Genomic DNA, 21,485 nt, shown 5'->3' with positions numbered 1-21,485 from the left:
AATATTTATTACTGAATTACATTAATATAGTAACTCCCATTTCTGAGTTTGCACTGATGCAGGTGAAATCACATTTATTGACGTATATTCCATGAAGGCTAATGCACTTCCTAAAATGGAGGAGACTGGCGACAATTGACTGCTTAAGTGGAGCCATGGCATTCTGCAGCACACATAGAAAGAGAAAAACACCATTAACAATTGTTTATGTGCAGGAAGAGGCACCTTCCTGCACATAAACAATCCTTAAATAATGACGAAGTTCTACTTGTATGTGAGCTGCATTCTGCAGCACACATAGAAGTAACACATCCGCCATTATTAGATGTTTATATGCAGGAGGGCACACCTTCCTAAACATAAACAATCACTTCCTGCAACACAGGCACCCTTGCACTGCTGTGCAAGGGTGCCTGTTATGGCACTAGACAGCTAAATTTAGCACCAGTGCTAGGGAAAACACATGGGTGCACAGTATTGCCACAAATACAGTGCATCCCTGTGTTTCTGTAGTGACGCAGCATGGTGCTGCCAAATTTGGTGCAGCACCACTTTGAGGTAAATGAGGACCATAGTTTCTTACAGGTATCACACAAGCAGGTTTCAGGTATGTACTGATCTGCTCAATTTTATAGTCAAAATTTCTGTTTTAACATGTGTGCATCATTTTCACAACAAACAATAGACACCTAGACTCATCAAATATATTTATTTTATGTTCTAAGGTTATTTTATGTATGCATTATTGTGTCTGTATGTTTACTCAATGTGATAATTGATACGATTTTCCCCATTTCTGTGGCGAATGCTTGTTGAAAGGAGTAAAAATGAAATTGTATGAAATTGGGTTATTGGTTGAGTGGATGAAACCCTTCTCAAGCAGCAATCAAAATTCTTCTCAGGGTGAAGCCACAAGCAATCCCTAATTAACCTGTGCTCAACCTTCAGTTAGCATGACACACAACAGTCAGGCTTAATTTAGAGGCACTGTGTCAAGTATGTGTGCAACACTTCAAACAATATCACAGTGAAATCACACTACGAATGGATCCCACACCAGTTTAGAAAAGTAGAGTCATTCATTTTTAACAACTAAAACAAGAGCTAAACAGTAAAATCCAGTGGAAACATAGATATTCAGTTTTAAAGGTTTTGGTAAAAATAGCGTCAAAAACCACAAAGCACCAGCTGTAGATATCTAGATGCAGCGGACCAAGACAAAGACTCATGATCATGCCGACTGCAATGGAGTGTGGGCTGGCTACAGCGACCCAGTTAGGCCCGCTGAACAAAGTGCTTTAAACTTCTGGTTTGCAGATCATTGCAAGGGTCTGCGCAATAGATGTGTCACACAGCCGAAGCAATGGATTGATCCTGAGAGGTTGCAGTTCAAGATCCTGCACTGTAATTGAGGATCTTGTCAATGAAGTTTTGTGATGTGAAATCCGGTTTTGAGGATCCATCATGCATTCGGGGTGATGTGCTGATTCTGTGGCATTTCAAGGATGTGATGCGGAGCCCAACATCATTGTTGAGGCTGCTATCAATGAGGAATGTGAGGGCCTGATCCAAGGATGAGTCAGACAGCAGTTATGATGAAGCGATAGGCTGTGATGCTATGCGTGTCTTTGAGAGTTTACTGATCCACACAGCATCGGCAATGCATCATTGCAGCTTGGAGTTGCTCTATGCAGTAGAGGACATGCTTCTGTTCCATTGGATCAACAGAGGCAGGGAGAGTATCTTAGACTGACTTCCATGGGTCCAGGACTGTGATAGCATCATTTGATAGGGTAGATTCAAAGATGACAGAGTTCAGGTGCTGGGTTCAAGTATTTTGGAGCCTCCTGTCTCCGAGGCTGCAGTCAGGAGGCCAGCCAACTAACCCTTGGGGACACTTTGGGGCCCTGGTCTCAACAGATGCAGGTCCTGTCCTTCACACCCAGGTAAGAAGGCAGCAGGAAGCAGGTCAGTACAGTGGGACAGCATTCAATCAATGAAGAATTCCAGCTGAGTGACAGTCCTTTAAGCAGCACAACAGAGTGTGGAGAATTTATAAATTACTCCACACTCATCCGACATGGACTTCATGTATGCTGGCATGAACTTAGTGCCTCTGTTGGACGCTATCCCTTTGGAGAACCCCACATGTGTAAAACTCCTCATTAGGGCCTTGGCCACAGTATGTTCAGTCACCAACCTCAGAGGGATGGCCTCTGGGTAGAAAGTGTCATGGTCCACCAAGACCAGGATGAACTGGTTGCCTAAAGCGGTCTCATGGTCCAAGAGACCAGCAGTTTTGATGCCCGCCTTCTCAAAGAGAGTGGCAATAAAAAGTAATGGGGTTAGAGGAGTCTTGAACTTTTCCCATGATTTTCTACTAGTCTGGCAGGTGGAATAGGACCTACAGAAAGCAACTGAAGCTGCCTTCATCTAGGGGCAACAGAAGCCTGGCAAAGTGTGTGTCTTGCCCCAGATGTCCTGCCAGAGGAATATCATGAGTCATCCCCAATAGGAAGGCCCTGTAACATTGTTGGACCACCAACACACAGGCTGCTCCCTGTCCAAGAGCCTTAGGTTCATTGCATAGGAGGTCTTTCCCACAATAGGTGAGGTGATCCCCAGAGGTATCAACTGCTGCCTGGACATCAGCTCGCTGCATCTTGCCCTCTGGAGTGGGGCACTCTTTCTGTGCTTTGCAGAATTCATCCCTGATGAGCTTACCCTCATCTTGCATCCAACAAGCTCACACAGGTCACCCAGGGTCACCCAGGGTGGCAATGTCCTCCATGGTTGACTCAGGAACATCCTCCTCAGGTGCACCCTTCAACCTGGGCAGCAGGAACTTCAGTGGCTGGTTTCCTGTACCTCGTGCACTCAGTTTTCTTTGCAGCTATGTTGACTGTTGTTGCAGGCTCCAGGCACCTTTGACCCCTTCCTGGGCAGCCATGGACCTTGTGGTCATACAGACCCTTTCATGCAATCCCATCATCTCCAACTATGACCTGATATCTACCTCTAACAGACAATCTACTGGCATGGAAGAGCTCAAAGCTACTTTTATAGAGCCAGATGACCCCTGTACACTTAAAATGAACCAGAGCTACTGGTAGATTAATCTCTTGGTTGTTTGCGATTATGAGTTGGTGGAATTTGTCAAGGAGGCCCTGCTCTGAAGACACCAGCTGACACCTTACATTAGTCATGCTGACTCCTGTGCCCATCAGAGGCTCCCCTTATTGCCCATTGAGGGTGACCCACTGCTGATATTTGGAGGTATTTACGGGCATATGGGCTTTTGACAACTTCTCCTTATCTCTCAGGGACACTAACATCACCTCTGACTACTCTCCAAAGCTAACTGGGACTATCTCCTCCCTAAGTGCTACACTTACCAACCCAGGTGTCTGCCCATCAGTGGGGGACTGTGCCCTCTCAGGACATTTAGGGGAAAATGTATTACAAAGTCATATGATGCAGCTAGTCATCTTGCTATTCTGCGCTGCATGATAGGGAAAGGGCAGGAATATGCCATACTTGACATTGTATGTTGTGCATTCCTGGCTTTTCTTTGTGCTGGTGCACAATGTGCTGTCTAGCACCAATACAGGCACCCTTGCACCATGGAGCAAGGGTTCCTTCATTGTGAGCAGGATTGTTTTTGTGCCAGAAGTGGAACCGCCTGCACAAAAACAATCCTCTGAGACATTTTCCTCTTTCTATGTGTGCTGCACAGTTCACCATACATAGAAAGAAGAAATAACAAGGAGAAATAAACATAATCTCATTAGGCCCCACCTAGAGAAGCATAGCTGTTTTGGTGCATTCCCAGGTCTACCACTTATGGCAAATCTAGAAATGTGTCAGAATCCATGAGGACACTCACACACCATCCATGGAATGCCTCTCTGGGGCAGAGTAACACAGTGAGGTGATCTGGGTTGTGTTGCAATACTCTAGATTCATCATGCCACTCAGTGCCATGCATGGTGGTTGTGTCTCTTTTGCACCCTATTGCGTGGCCCAAAAGTGATTCAATTTGATGATAAATATGCCGCTTTGTGTCTCCCTTGGAGTGTCCATACTTGTAGCACTCTGTATATTGGTGGGGACAAACCTCCATGTCTATTAACCAAAGAATCCCATCTTCTTCGTTTCATATTGGGACTGGTTACCACTGTTCCCTTGATAATTATTTTGTAACCTTTTTCAGAACTCCTTACTTTTACATTTTGATTCATCTCTTTGTTTTGCTCTTTATTTACACTTGACTGTGAATGAGCAGGCCTCACCTTGGTCCCTTTCAAGTTAATTAAGTTCCTAAAACCTCCTCAGCTGCTCTTCTTGAGCTAATAGAAGCCAGATACCTCACAGCCAGTTCCTCTTGCCAAAAGTCCTTAGCCATTGTTTCTGTCCTTGGAGCAGTTTTCACATCTCATTAAGGGGAAGAACTGACAGGGGTGAGCTGCTGCACACTAATTCTAACTAACCTACTGAAGATTCAGGCAGACAAAGTCTTACTTAGTACAACTCACATTTATTAAAATGTAAATTCACCAGGGAATTTAATTGTTAATAAACAATAAAAATAGTAGTTGAATTATTAGGAAAGTTGGCACTAACCAACAATAGCAACACTATTATTTTATTCCAAACTAGTTTTTCTGACACAACAACCTTTTTACAGTCAGTGGAACAATATGTTGGGGTCTAGTCACTATAAGTACATGCCAACACTAAATTGTTTTACGTTCAGTTTTAAGTACTAAGGCCCATATTTATACTTTTTTTAGTGCTGCATGAGTCATTTTTTGACACAAAAGCGCCGCAAACTTACCAAATACAATTATATTTAATTATATTTTTTAATTAATTATATTTTTTAAGTTTGTGCAGCTTTTGTGTCAAAAAATGACGCGAATGTGGCGCTAAAAATGTATAAATATGGGCCTCAGTACTGTACCTTATAGGCCTAAAAGTCTACATAGGAGTGTTGAATTTAATATGTAAAAGTCTGGATATTTCCTGTTAAAAAGGATTATTTTGACAGGTTAGGTTACACATATAGCTGGTAGAAAAATATGCTGCAGACCACAGGTGACATTTAACTTTTCCATGCCATTGGAGAATTTTCCTGCACTATATATTATGGCCTTCTTGCAAAGTTAAATGTGCTGAAATGAGATTACCGAATTTCACCATGTTTTAAGGGCACATACACTGGGACTGCAGAGCAGTACCCCAGTGTGTATAGTTCAAAAGAGAGAGAATCTGACCTGCTGAGTCCTCAAGAGTTCTTCGCTCAGCCTAACCTTGTTCAACATCTACATGACACTGCTTGCCAACATCGTCAAATCACATGGCATCTCCATCATATCCTACGGAGATGACACCCAAGTTATCCTATATCTGACTGGCAACTCTACCACCATCAGAACCATCTTCTCTGATTGCATTATGAGCATAGCAGAGTGGATGAGAGACAACTGCCTGAAACTCAGCTCCAACAAGACAAGTGTTGATCTTCAGAAACAAGAACTCTCAGAAACAAGAGTCTACCTGGTGGCCACTAGAGTTTGGAACCACAACAAACTATGCAAGAAACCTGGGAATCATTATTGATTACAAGCTCAACATGAGAGCCCAGGCCAACGCTGTCAATTCCCCCTATTTCCATATCCTTGCAAATACTGTGTTTCCATATACTTTGCATGTTCAGGAAGATATTCAAATCGTTACCTCAGAACACCAGACATGCCCTCATCACAAGCAGATTAGACTACAGCAATGCACTCTATCTATACAAAATACCATAATATAACATAACATAATATAACACCAGTCAGCAAAAAATGGGAGTGATGATCATCCAAAAAGAGGGATTTTCTCACAAAAAGCATATGCACCTATGATTTTTAATTTTCTTCTCAGGTAAATTATACCTAAGAATATGCCATTTTGCCACAGTTGCCCCATTGCAAGTTTTTAGGCTGGCAGTACTCAGAGCTTCCTTCTTATAGCAATTCTAAGTTTTCAAGTTTCAACCTCAAAAAATGTAACTCACTTGGTGGAGAAGAATAAGGAATTACCCGTAAAATTGGTTATGGTATTCACTATTCCCCTCCATAATTCCTTATTTCACTGTGCAACTCATGGTTTTGCTTCAGATGCCAGGTCTCTCTACACCTCCGGAATTACCAATACCTAAAGTATCTGCAATTCCAGAGGTTAGAGTTATTAGGGGACACTCAGAATGAGTGTTTAAAGTTTTGTTTTTGTGTTAGAGGGTACCATCAAAAACATATGAGGGGCTGCTATTACTAGGTAAACCACAAAGGTATTCACATAATTCATGAGTGGCATTTCAAAATGTGCCTGAATAGACTGGCTTTAAAGCAAGATTATTAAAAGTTTTACAATATAATGCAATGTTAGGGCCCAATTTTGTGCTTATGAGGAAAAGGCAAGGCAATGACACTCACTTTTTTCACTCATGTGTTAATTCAGGGCTATTATGTCACAACACTTTCAAAGATTACCAGCAGCTACTGGTTATGTGCATCCTGAATTTAGACGACTTTGTAATAGCTGTAATTGGCATGAATTACTAAGGTTTTCAGGTAAATGTGTCTTAACCTTTAAATTAGTGTGAAGTACTCCTGAATGTACGGGCCTGATTTGCAAACATTATCATTAACTTCTTCACCTTTTCCAGTACCTTTGAAGGAATGTATAATTCACTTCAACTTCAGGGAGCTGGAACTCCCAGTGGCACTAGTTGCCTTTGCAGCACCACTGTGTTGCAACAAGGCAGGCAAGCAGTTCTACAAAGCTGCCTAGCCGTCTTCATAAGCGACACCTTCATCTAGTATATGTCTTTTTAGTCAGCAATGCGTTGCTTTGTGGGACTTGCAGTTTTGCCCTTTAGCATTAACATATAGGCTGTTAGCTTAAAAGACAGAATTGGTTGAAGGAAATGACACACATGACAGTTGCCTGGATACATTATTATTTCCTGAATTTTAAGGGTAGCATTGGGAGTAGGAGTGTGGTGACTGATGGAACATGTTTACTGATAGGTAATTGATTCACCAGAACTGCTAAATGCTAGCAAAATTAGACAATCTAGTGTTGGCAACCACTGTTGCAACACATGTCCACTGACCAAAAATTAGATACCCTTCTGGTGTACATGTGAATTTTTCAACGCAATACGCAAATTGCAGTTTTAGAGTATCGTGTTTCACTTCTAAATGCATTTATAAAGTCAGAGCTGTAAAATTTAAGTTTCCAACTTATCGGACTGGTTCTGTGCTCAGTCATGGAATGTCACCACTTTCTGTGCCGTCAAGCATTTAAGATGAAGGGCTGGCCATGTTTCAGTCCTCTCCATACATAAATAACATGCAGAGGATTCCTTGAGTGTACAAGTGAGCTCCAGTCTATTCGGATTCAGACACATGGACAGATAATTTTAACAATGATCCAGAGGTGATCGAATATACAATACAGCAGATGACAAGGAGCCCTGTCTTTAGGTTTTGCCTTCACAGCACATGTGCTTTCCTTGCAAAGTGTTTTGTTTTAAAAAAATCTTATAAGGGGCTTAACAGCCACCACCTTTCTTACCTGAACTTACCATTCGTCAATTCCAACGGCACTCTAATTTGCATGCTTCTCATTGGCCCAACATCCTTTGCTTTCACTTCTTGTTCTTCTTGGTCTGCTTTTGCTGTCACTGGAGCTTGGACCAAGTACACCTTCTGGTCACTGACCACTGGCAACTGGCCAGTGTCCTTCCACTGACTACTTCACTCTGCAGATACTTTTTTTTTGTTTACAATCAAGAACGCCTTTGGAGCATTGCTTCCGTGATATCCAGTTGTTCCCTTTACTGTTCCAACTGTATGACATGCTTTACTGCTCCCTTGACTTGCTCGCCCTCCTTGATAACAGCTGCACATGTGAGGGGGCTATGACAGCGCTGCGCCTCCCCATCACAAGATGATGCCGCTCCAGCAAGCCATGTAAATATCTACTCGCAGGTAAGCCCGTTTTGCACTGTGTGTCCTTGAGGTCATGGTTACTTCCAATAAACAATAGTGACATGCCCTTATGTGTTTAACTGGAACATTTTTTGCAGTATCTGTGTGACTTACATTCATTTCTGGGAGCCTGAATGATAAGGCTTCTGTGGCAGGCGAGCTATGTCCTTTGGGTTAATTCTGTTATCGTATGTAAGAGATGACACCTCATGTACAATTAATTTATGGATTTAATTTCACTATTGCAGAAAACGAGTGGTCGGTGGTGTTGGAAGCCAAGAAAATATATACATGTTTTGTGTGAGCACAGTGAGGTCATGTCAACTGCCTGAAAAATACTTTTTAAATGTGATATTTATGCAGTGGCGGACAAGGGGGTGCACAATAAACTTTACAACTCTTGTTTGGTGACAAGAATAATGTGCAATGCAGGTGAAGGACTGGCAAGCCTTGCCAGATGCACCCTGTCAGTTACCTAGATTCCATATATAACTAAGCCACTAACTTTTTATTTTATCTGCCTTTCATAAACCAAAAGACATATTTTTGGTGAGTGTTTCTTTTCAGGTGTTTAGACCAGTAAGATGGCAGCTAGTGCAAGGCTGTGTGTGTGGACACATCAGGAGGAGTAAACAATTGTCAATGGATTAAGTAACACCACACCATTAGACAGACATAGATGAATTGCATCACCTCACATGTACATCATCAAAGAACATTTTCTATTTTTTCAAAAGCACTCTGATGTATCCTTGGTGTTTCTGTTAACATGAAATACAATAGAATATTCCAACATCTGGCCATGTGCAGTGCAGCATGCTACGTTCTTGACTCAGCTATCAATAGAAATACAGTTTAAGACTGCAATGCATTATGCTTGGCACGATTCACCTTTTAACATCCTACTTACAGCCACAGCACACTTATAATTCTGGCACATGCTTATGAAGCCTTTGACCACGGACTAGAGTAGATAGGTGTGGCTTGGGAGAGATTGGAAAGGGATATGTTTCCCCTTCTACTCCATAAAAGGTGATACTTTGGATGAAGCTGAGACCTAAGGGCTTAATTATTTCAACTTCTAACAGGGACACAACCTAATGAAATCTATTGTATACTATATTTTTTCAGTCTATGCCAAATTATTGAGGCTGGTAGTTGAAGCCCTGAGAGACAGGGGTGGGTCCATAACTGTTTACTTAGATGATTTGTTATTCATAGTGCAGGATGAATTCAGTCTGAGGGAACAGGTCTTAATGTCTATCACTTGGTTACAGGATCTGTGTTTCCAACTTCTGGGGGATGTTGAGGAGGCAGTAGGTCTACACACTGAGCATTTTTGCACTATACAAACTCACGGACAGAAATCGCAGCTTTGCAAAATTTATAATAAAAAAATAATGTATAGCTCAATGGGTTAATTACAATATAGCATTTATTTTTGTATGCAAACTGCAGAAGGCAGATTGAAAAACTCCCCACCTCACCATGCGGCTAGTTCATATTTTTCTTTTCCAAGGTCAGTACTAAATACTTACCTTCTTGTTACTCCTTTTATTTATTGCACTTGGATATCCCTTTAAGTAGTGATGTATGTGTCGGCCGGATTGCACTTAAGAACAGTGTGTTGTTTTTCACCCACCCCCTGCCCTTCCCCAGCTGTCCAATAAGTATGTTGCGCAATATATAAAAAAAAGACAAAGCAATAGATTTAGCAGAAGCAAAACGTATTGGCTCTGCCAATGCGTGTTGTTATTTTGTCATACATTGAAAACATGGACATACTTACTGAAGCTCTCTGCACTTTGGGCCCAGAGCTGAGTTCATTCACATCTATGTGGCCCTATGATTGCAGAAAGAGTGAAGAAAGGGCTGCCTAGGGCCAAGGCAGCAACATGATACAACAGCCATGCTGTATCTGAGACGATCTGACTTTTGACCTAGATCAATATGTGAAGCAGCTGTAGGCAGAGCCAAGAGGAGCTAATTTGCATTGTGATGTATTCAGAGAAGTGATGCAGGAACAGGCCTGAAATTTTGCAAGTCTAACCTAGAATACTGTATGTCTTGCCCCAAGATGAAAGGGATCCAGGGCTAGCTGTACAAGCATAAGAATATGAGATTTCCTACTTGCTAATCTCAGCGAAATGCAAATAGGAAATTGCAATTCTTTATGTACGTACAATTTGAGCTCACAATTTGCGAGTCACTACTAAGTCACATCGCAATTTTGGAAATAGCTCTTGCAATTGCAAAGCAACGCAAATACAGAACAACACCGCCTAGTCAATGATAATCACCTCTCAAGCATGAACTGCCTCACAGTACCTGCCTGGATACCAGTCTGAGTAGATGTGGAGGGGAGATGGTGTGCACCTGTCATTTCCAGCACAGATATCCAAATCCAAAAAGAATATCTATCTGCACCAATAGCCAGACAAAGTGGAGAAAAGAATACAGGAGGGAGGAAAGAAAACTGAAATTTTCTGGAAAAAAGTTTGAGATCCTGAATGAAGAGTGCTATGAGAACTGTGTGGTATTGATTAGAAGTTTATACATTTTTAGTCCCAGTCAGGCAGGAAATGAAAACAAAAATTAATGCTGCTTTAGTCATCCAACACTCCATGGATGAGATCCGTAAGAGGTGGTATGACCTCAGGTTGCGTACTAAAGAAAAGGTGGCAATGCAACTGTTGGAATCTCGGGCAACAGGGGGTGGGCCACAGCTGTACCCCCACCCACTTCACTGGAAATCATGGTTGAGACCGCCCTGGAGTCTGAGGCTGTTGTGGGGATTAGGAATATTGACAGCTCCTCACCTGTAACTTGACAAGATAAGTGTGACTTCTTTACTACTGTCACCTCTCAGACCTCACATACATGTCCATGTCCACATAGAACTGTAGCATACATGAGATGATTGTTCCCTAGGGTTAGTCAAAAAAGCACCATAATAGTGCATTATGGAGCATGTAGTCAAAACTTTAGCAAATTAGTCATATGTATACATTTTTAGATACTGCTATCAAAACATATTTCATCATATCAGTGAATAAACAGAAAATCATTATTTTCCACAGATCTACCTAAGGTACATAATAGTGATGACACAATGTGGAGGGAGTGGAGGACACAAACATGGCAGCTACGGAACCCATCCATATTGCCAATTAGTCAAGCAAAACATTAGCCTAATGTAGTTTTGCCTCACTTTCACCTTAGGCAGCATTTATGGAGGACTAGAAAGTCAATCTGCAAACCAGCCCTATCCAGCACTCATGTGTGAGTCACTGACACCAGAGTGTTTCAGGGCGTAGGTGCAGTCAGTGCCAGGAGGCACATCATGCTGTAGATCTTGTAACCAACTCACAATTGTTTGGAGGCCTTGAGTCATCCACAATCCAAATTCTACATCTGTAAATTAAGCAAATAAAATTAATGAACAGGAAGATGCAGAACATGAAGCAATGCATTTCATTTGGATTTGAGAACAATGGGACGCGATTGACAGCTATGAACACTGATGTGATCAGCCTCACCACCGCAATACAGAAATTATGCCACCACATAGGGGCTGACTCTGACTATCAAAGGCATCAAGATGGTAGTGCTGTGGCTAGGATGGATGGCCAGACCTATTGAATTGGTTGTTTGGCAATGTCTCTTTCAACCTATCAAGAAGAAAAGCTACCCTGCAGGTGGAAATAGGACACTTTAGTGGTGACGTTGCCAGGGGCCTAAGGCAGATCACATCTGCAGTTGAAGTGCTACAAAATGCAGAGATAGCAGGTGGTGTTGGAGATGCCCCTTGGGATAATGAGGGCATCTCAAGTGTTAGCCGTGTCTGTGTCGGTGATGCATGTACCCAGCAGAAGTACTCCTGTTGGAGAACAAGTATGGGAAGGCCATGTTGGATGTAGCCGCAGAAAGCTATGATAGACACATTATATTGTTGATTCATACTGGCATGGTTGCAGTTATTTTCGTGATGTAACCAGCATTTGTTTGTGCTCGACTCACCACTTGGTTATAATACAGTTTACAACGTAAACTATGGATATAGTAGCTTCACATTAAAGATTGCTTTAGTGTGCTGCCTCAACTCTGCTTTCATCATTTCAGTGAGCGTAGTGTCACATAGAACTTACCTTGATAAGTAATTTGTTGCAATGTGATCCTCTTGGCATCTCCCCTCCACTGCTGTGCTCTGGTCTCCAGGCTGCTGAAGGTGTGGTTCTGGACCCTCATCTGCAGAATCAGTGTCCTCCAAAGTGATTGGTAGTCCGCACCTCCTTGCTATGTTGTGCAGCATGGCACATGTCACAGTTTTGTAGGCTGTGTCAGCAGCACACTGTTGTGCAAGTCTGCTCTTGTGAAGCCACCAAAATCTTGGTTTGCTGGTGCTAAATATGGGATCAATATCCAAGGCCTTATCATATATGTACTGACAAAAAATATGTGTAAGCATGGCAGGACCTGAGATTTGATAGTCACATTCATATGTGTTATTATGCAGCATCACATTACCTACCAGATAACCATCCTCAACCTCCCCTCTTTCCAGGCATTGGTGTATGAGTCATGGGTGCTCCCTGAGTATTTTGCCAATATATCTGTAATTACATTGTGTGCATCACATACAAATTATATATTGATTCTGTATATTGACTCGCAAATATCAGTCACAAAAAATAGCCATTTGCAAATTGGTTGCAGCACTATTTATGATTGTAGAATGGCATTTGTACATAAGAAAACACCACTTGTTTCAGTCGCTACCTTATTTGCAACGAACTTGAGAATCACAAATCATTCATACCTTCAGGCCTCAGTCTCTGCAACTGAAAAATATAATTGTAACTATTCTTTCTCATATTCCTTCTTCTGAACAAGGTCAAAGGAAATATTTAGGGTCAAGGTAAATATTTGCACCTCGATTTGTACCACTTGACCCAGGTCACTGGCTATCTGTTACCAAACGCTTCCTCTTCTCCTATTATAAAAGCTCTTTTTGCTTCTAAACCTGCCAGAAACCCCTTTTTATTCCCAGCTCTTAATTTGTCAAGAATATGTTTGCCTCTTATCAACAGGCATATTGTCTTAGGTTTTCCTCAATTAACATACATAAAATTCCTAAAATTTGATGTTGTGAATGCACGTATTCCTCATTCATCACCAAAACTAGAATTCTCTTCCTTCCCATTACACATAAGTACTAATCCTTTCTCTTTCAGAAAACTTCTTAAAACCTGGCTATCTACATAGTTTTGTTACCTTAATAACACCTTTGCTTTGATGCCTCCAGCACCAAGATATCCTAACAGGCAACAGTGCGGTTCATAAGCACCTTAACCCATTCTCTGCTAGCCCCCCCACCCCAGTACTAAGCCTATTTTCGCTATTTTGGGAAGTTTGTGCTTCGGCCTCCATACTGCTTTATCCATATAAGATATCCACACCAAATGTGTGTCCTTTTGTCCAACCTTCCTGGAGATTCTAAATGTATTCAGCGTTTGCAATAGAGGGAGCCAAGAAATTAACTAAAATATAACTACATTTTGTGTTTTTTGGAGGAAAAATTGGGAAATTCCTGCAGAAGAAAGGGTCTATTTTTTCCTGCAAATGCCATAAGTGAAAGGTTTCTGGTCCTTAATTCACCACCTTCCGATCTATCAGGAACAGGCAACTCAGAAACACATTTTTTACCACCGTTTTGGCATTTTACTGGGAGATAGCCAATTTTTCCTATTTTTTATACTTTTACCTTCCTTCCAATTTGCAGTAGAAATGGATATGAAGCCCATGGTAGATCCTGAAAAGTTATATATTTCTAAAAAACTAGACAAAAATTCTGAATTAAACAGTGGGTCCATTGTGTAGAGCCTTTAAGATTTTCCCAAACCGCTAACTTTAACTTAAAAAACACATTTCCCCCATATTTCTATGATGGAAAGTTCTGGAATCCATTTGGATATACAAACCTCCTTCCACCCAGCACTCCCCAAGTCTTCTGATACAAATGGTACCTCACTTGTGTAGGTAGACTTAGTGTCTGCAACAAGAAAGGACCCAAAATGCAATGTTGACACATCCCATTTTTCCACTGAAAAATGACCCTTTTTTACAGTGTACCTAGCTGTAGATTTTGGGCCCTAGCTCAGCTGGCACATAGGAACACCAAGCAAACCTGTACATTTTGAAAACTAGACATCTAGGGTAATCCAGGATGCAGTGATTTTGTGGCTCGCACCAGGTGGTGTTACTCAGAATCCCTTGCAAACCTCAAAATTTAAGTAAAAAACACATTTTCCCCACATTTCTGTGATGAAAAGTTCTGTAATCTGTGTGTAGCCACAAACTTCCTTCTACCCTACATTCCTCCAATTCTTGTGATACAAATAATACCTCACTTGTGTAGCTGGGCCTAGTGCCTGCAACAGAACAAATCAAACAAAGGTCAATGAGGGCCCCTTTATGAGGACTCCCATTGATGATAGTCTGAACTGTTCCTGTCACGGGCAGTAGGCCCAGCCACACAAGTAGGGTAGCAAGTGGGGAATGGCTGGGTGGTAGGAATTGTGCGTTTTCCTTCTGATTCTTGAAGAATGTGACACAGAAATGTAAGGAAAATGTATGGTTTTAGCTTGCAGGGCATGGTTGAGGCTTGCAGAGCATTGTGGGTAAGAAAACATGATGGGATCCATGAGAGGCACACCACTCTGTACTCCCATGGGTGTCTAGTTTAAAAATATATTTATAGTTGATAGATTTTCCCTAGAGACAATCTACACCCTGTCAGAGAAAGGGAGAAAAGACAACAACTACTGTACAAACATCTATTTGTGAACTACACAAACATGATAACTGGATTTGGCAGGAGGGTGAGTGAAAGATTCAAAATGTAAATTTTACTAACAAGAGTTCACAAAATGAAATACACTGTCAATAATAGAAATGTCAAAAAACAGAACCCATGACTTACAATTTGTGAGCTGTAAAGCCACAATAGGACACCAACCGCTTTACAGGCCACTCAAATACATTTCATGCCTGACACACACAGAACCATTCACACCGCCAACAGCGGGCTGAGCACATTACAACACTCATATCAACAGAGAGCGCCATTGAATTTATTACGCTCACTTTAATACGCTCACATGACTGACACAGCAATCATACAGGCTGGTGGTTGACCAAGTGTGTGGACTGGCGTTTGGCTGGCAATGTGTAGTTGTGACCAGCAGCAAATCACTACACACACACACACACTGCCAACCAAAGGCCAGGTCACACGCACACCACCAGCCAAGCACAAGTCCATGTACACTGCCAGCCCACTCTGCCAGCCAAGTGCTAGCCATGCACACTGCCAGCCAAGCATCAGTCCACGTACACCATCTGCTAAGTGCCAGTCCATATCCACTGCCAGCCAAGTGGAAGTCTACACACACCGCCATCACATTTTCTTAACAAAAAAACACAAAGCAATATCAAGGAGATGAAAAAGCAGCTATGACTGCAAATACAATAGGTATAACTCAATACATCAAACTACTGCCAATTATGAAACTGAATAGAAAACCTAAAATCAGACAGATCATTTAGTTCACTTTTATGCTCACAGTTGCTCCCAATAATTCCTGTGCTACAGTTGAGGCAGTATGTATGACTCTCCTTCTGCATGCCTCTTGGACACAGACTCTGCATCTCATACATGGTGTGGGAGGAACGTAGTCAGGAAAGTGGTGATCTTTTAATCTAGCAATGTCCTCCACCACTCCAATTCCATGAACACTTGCCAGCTCCACTACAACAAGGCTGATTATCAGGGACTGCTGAAACTGAACAACAGTCATCTTTGAATCTAGAAGACAATTCTTTAATACAACAAAAGATTGAAGGTTGCTAAATGAAACAAATGGATAGCCAACTTCTTATACGAAATGTAGGCCTTACAAATAGCAGTGTAAGGCTGCAATCTCTGATCTACTCCATCCACACCACCTACGTGCTTATTGTAGTCTAAAATGCACACATATTTGGATGCTTTAGCAACCGGACCCTAAACAGTCACAGATGAAATATTTTCATCATGAATGGTTGTCAGCATGTACACATCTTTCCTGTCTGAAAATTCACAGCCAGACATTCAGCACTACACATGACACTGCACTGTCTCCTCCGAAGCTTTTTACATAAGGGTAATGTTTACAATTAGGGGGGATTGTGCCACAAACAATAGTGTTCACTTTGAACAATTCCATGAAGAATTGTACATAGGTGTAGAAGGTATCTACATATACATTGTAAAAAAAGTCCACTACTAATTTGCCACACAAGTTTCTTACTCACGCCAAAAGCAGACGGGCAACCGGGGGGGGGGGGGGGCAATAGAACAATCCCAACCAATGTACACCTTGAAATTATAGACATATCCAGTACTACTTTCAGACAGCATATACATCTTATTTCCATAATGTGCCCTCTTCATAGGAATGTACTGCCTAAAAACCAAACTGTCCATGTAGAGGACTAAAGATTCATCCATATCTATTTCTTGCCCTGGAACATAGACATACAAAATGATCAAAGACAGACTGAATCTTAAAGAGACAGTCACAATCAGAGTGATCTTGTGGCAATGCTGAAGCATTATCAACAAAATGCAGCATCCGAAGCAGAAGCAAATACCAATCATGACTCATGGTTGCAGGAAATATAGCTGTTGGCTAGTAGACCAAAGTAAAGACAGAAACTCCTTCCTCATCAAGCCCATCGAAAAAGTTAACCTCAAGAGCTTCTTTAACCCATCCAGATTTGTTGGAGTCCACTGGCTAGCTGTAAATTAAGACTGTAGTCTGTCACTGTTATCCCTCAATTACTGTTCAGCATACAAATTAGTCAATTTATCAAATAGAAAGTAAAACTACTGGCAAATAATAGTATGGAATTAAAAGTCAATCAATACAAAGCACACAAAGACCTATATACTCAGAAATGATACCACTCACTTGTCAGAGACAGCTAGACTGAGGATCACCTGCACAGACACAGCAAGTACCAAAAATATCCTACAAGCAAGGAAAAATCATTTAAAAAGAAAAAATACACATCAGACAACACAAAACACATCTTGCACAAAGCTAAAGAGAATTTGACACACAATAAAACAGAAGCTAAATATGCTGCAATTATTACACCATTCCAGGACAAAAAACGTTTTCTTACCAAGCACATGCAACTACACAAATTCCAGATCTACCAGCAGCGAAACCACAAGCAGGAGCCGCCACCAAGGAAATCAAATGTTTGTACTAGAATTTAAAAAAAGAAATAAAACATTAACATCACAAAGGCAAATGATGCCAAGAAATAAAACAATTAACGTTATAAGCATCATGAAGTCTCCTCTAGAGTCAGATCAGCATCTCAAATGTCTGATCTGCCCCCAAGTCATGCACAAAGCAAAGGCAATAATTTAACTCCCTACAGGGCAGTGAGCCCTACCCCAGCCAAACACCGCTTCACAACCACCACCATCCAAATGCCAGCCACACATACCACCAGCCAGAGGCCAGTCAACACATACCACCAGCAAAATCCCCAGTTGAAAACACCATCAGCCAAATGCCAGTCCACACACACACTGTCAGCCACATGCCAGTGCACACACAGCCAGCCAAATGCCAGTATGCTGACTATTAGCTGAACTCCAGTTCATACACACACAGAAATGTTCCCTGATATCTAGTGGGTAACTGTCCCCCTTGGGAACAGATGGGCCAACAATTATGATGCCTCTGCCCACAGAGTGCAGAAAACAGCCAGACAATTGTCCCAATGAAGAGCAGTGACTTTGCCAAGGGGCTTCTCCCTGATATATACATATACAACTCCCTGGTGTCTAATGGCTTTCTGCCCCCTTTGTGGCACATGTACCTACAAATGTGGCTGACCTGACCTCAGGTGAGGCAGAAAACAGCTAAAGCATAGCCCCATTAAAGGGGAGTGACCCTTGCCCGAAGGGGCATTCACCGACATACAAACAGAGTTATCTCTGGTGTTTAGAATTATCTCTGGTGTTTAGTGGCTTTCAGCCCCAGTTGGGGGCAGGTCAGCCTAAAACTATGGGGGGCAGAAACAGCCAAAATATGTGCTCCAATAAAGGGGAGCAACCCTTGCCCAAGGGTCCGCGCCCGACCTCAACATAAAATTAACCCTGATATCTACTGGCTTTCTGCCCCCTATTGGGGCAGATGAGCCTACAAATATGGCCTATCTGCCCCAAAGGGGGCAGAAAGGGCCAAATATGGTCACCCTAAAGGGAAGAGACCCTTGCCCAAGGGGCCACTCCGCAAAAGAGAAGAAAATCCCTGGTGGCCTAGTGGGTGCATTCCTGCTGCGCAATCGTAGCACCACCCATGGATACACAACAGGTATGCACTGAAAAGCAACATCGGGGAAAAGGAAAAACTATTTACTTTCAACCAGTGGCTATTTACCCTCCCCAAACCCACCCTGGAATAAAAACACCCAATTCCTCCAATGCACTGGAAGTAAATGGCTTCCAGCCTGTCCCGGTGTCTTTTGATGATTTTGGCGTGCAGTGTGCGCGATGTCATCAGATCGCTGAGGTCAGAGAGTAGGGGGTGGCAGCGGAAATGCTTCTGCTGCCACCCTCAATAGAGGCATGTTGCAGGGCGGCCCACGGGGGAGCGATAGTGCTTCTGCTGTGGTTGTGTGCTAGGATGGCCTGGTGCCATTGTAGTGCATGCCCACAGGTGCTGACAATGGCTCCAAGCTGTCTTCAGCACTGAAGGGGTTAATATCACATAATATAACATCCCATGACATGGCATCACATGCATGACATAGCATGACAAAGCAGAATATAACAAACATTCCATCATAACAATGTGTGCAGGTAGTGAAAGGTTCTGTCCGAGACAGGTGATTTCTGACTTATTCTGGATACATTGCGGTTGAAGATGGAAATACTGCAACATATAAGGCCTATAATTGCTCTTGGAAATTATCTGGCATAATTTAATCTCAGGGATACATATTTTTACATTCCAATATACCAATCCAAACTTATGTTCCAGTTCGCAAGCCTATAATTTGGATTAAAAAAGTGCTAGCCAACAGTTTGCTAATAGCTTGAGTCTAGTAGTAGTTTTTCTGTGAGCTCTTTCAGTTTCTTGATAACTGTTTGGTTCAGCCAACCTTAAATGATAAGGCAGCTTCCAGAAAGAACTTGTTATACTGAATCCCTAGATTAATGTAATGCATTTTTAAACACAACTCTTCAAATCAGTTTTGAAAATAAAACTTCTACTATTGCAGTTTTTTTAAATGTACTAAGGCCCGTATTTATACTTTTTGACGCTAAACTGCGCTAACGCAGTTTAGCGTCAAAAAGTTTTGCGCCGGCTAACGCCATTCTGAAGCGCCATGCGGGCGCCGTATTTATTGAATGGCGTTAGCCGGCACTAGCAGACCGGCGCTGCCTGGTGTGCGTGGAAAAAAAACACGTACACCAGGCAGCGCCGGCGTTGGGGAAAATGGCGTAAGGGCGTCTTAAAATGGTGGAAGTCAGGTTGACGCCAAAAAATCGCCTCCACCCGATTTGCGCCATTTTTAACAACGCCCAGACGCCATTTACATGACTCCTGTCTTAGTAAAGACAGGAGTCATGCCCCCTTGCCCAATGGCCATGCCCAGGGGACTTATGTCCCCTGGGCATGGTCATTGGCCATTGAGGCATGTAGGGGGGCACAAATCAGGCCCCCCTATGCCCAAAAAAAATATTAAAAAAAAAAAAATTATACTTACCTGAACTTACCTGAATGTCCCTGGGATGGGTCCCTCCATCCTTGGGTGTCCTCCTGGGGTGGGCAAGGGTGGCAGGGGGGGTCCCTGGGGGCATGGGAGGGCAGCTGTGGGCTCATTTTGAGCTCACAGGTCCCTTAACGCCTGCCCTGACCCAGGCGCTAAAATCCTGCGCAAATGCGGGGTTTTTGCCCCGCCCACTCCCGGGCGTGATTTTTGCCCGGGAGTATAAATACGACGCATTTACGTCGCAGTCATTTTTTTAGACGGGAACGCCTACCTTGCATCTCATTAACGCAAGGAAGGCGTTCACGCAAAAAAATGACGCTCTTTCCTCATACTTTGGCGCTAGACGCGTCTAACGCCAAAGTATAAATATGGCGTTAGTTTTGCGACGAATTTGCGTCGAAAAAAACGACGCAAATTCGGCGCAAACGGAGTATAAATATGCCCCTAAATGTTTCAACCTTGGAAGGATGGAAGTGAATTGACATTGCTTGGTTTCAAGCATGTAATCTCTAGGTCTCATTAAATACCAACATTAACATTTTAATTCACTGAGACTTCTTGCTGGATCATGGGATTTTCACCAATTAGAAAATCCTGCAGGAATTCTGAACATGCCAGTTACCTTAATTAATGTCCAATTCAGCACAGATATCAGTCTAGTCTTTCTGTCAAGAAATGACAATCTCATGAGCCAATGAAAAAACGTGTTGATGGAGCAAGAGAAGGTCGGATCGTCTTGGACAACCAACAGATTTGCCTTTATGCTTCTTTGTATTGGTATGGGTCACATCTGTATCTTGCAGGAGCCCATCTTCACTCACATTGAACTCCATTATCCTTCTCATTTGAGGACTTGAAAACAATATCACAAAACCCTAAGGTAGCTCTACAGAGTTGATTGGCATAATCCGACATAGTGAGAGGTGCAATCTTCGATTCCCCCTCCTCAAATGAACATCACCATTGATGTTAGTAGTTTCAACAGGAGAGTGACAATGGCAGAAATGGAGGTGATGAGTTACAGATATTTATGTGAGAAAAAAGAAACCCTACAAGTGGAAGAATAGAAAACGGTCATTCATTTAGTCAGAATCCATTGGAAACTTGCACTCACTAAAATGTACAACATGATGATAGTACAATAAGTCAGCTGGTATCTTCTTTTGATGCAGGGAGCAACCAACAAGGAACTAGGAAATAGAAAAGTGGGGAAAATGTGTAAAAAACGCAAGAATTGCCCTTGTATACTTGAGGACTTCAGGAAAAAGATAGAAGATGCAAAACAGCATTTCACAGAACCCACTGTATATTTAATTTGGTGTGATGCTTCTGCAGCAGCATGGTATAACATGTTACTTTGCTAAAAAAAAGAAATGAGCTTTACCAGTAAGTGGAAAGAAAAACAAGGGTTAATGTCTACTCTTTCCTTTTTTAAATAATGCCCTAACCCCAGCTTCCCAGGAACTGGAGTCTGCTTTCCAGGGTTTAGTTGATGTGTGTTAACTGAGAAACAGTCCTATCTACCTCATTACCCCTCCCAATGTCACATTGTTTTTTTTTTTTTAAATCTGTTTATTGATTTATTTCAAATAACAG

The sequence above is a fragment of the Pleurodeles waltl genome, chromosome 1_2 (genome assembly GCF_031143425.1).
Source record: "Pleurodeles waltl isolate 20211129_DDA chromosome 1_2, aPleWal1.hap1.20221129, whole genome shotgun sequence".
Classification (NCBI taxonomy): Eukaryota; Metazoa; Chordata; class Amphibia; order Caudata; family Salamandridae; genus Pleurodeles; species Pleurodeles waltl.
Note: the sequence above shows the minus strand (reverse complement) of the source record.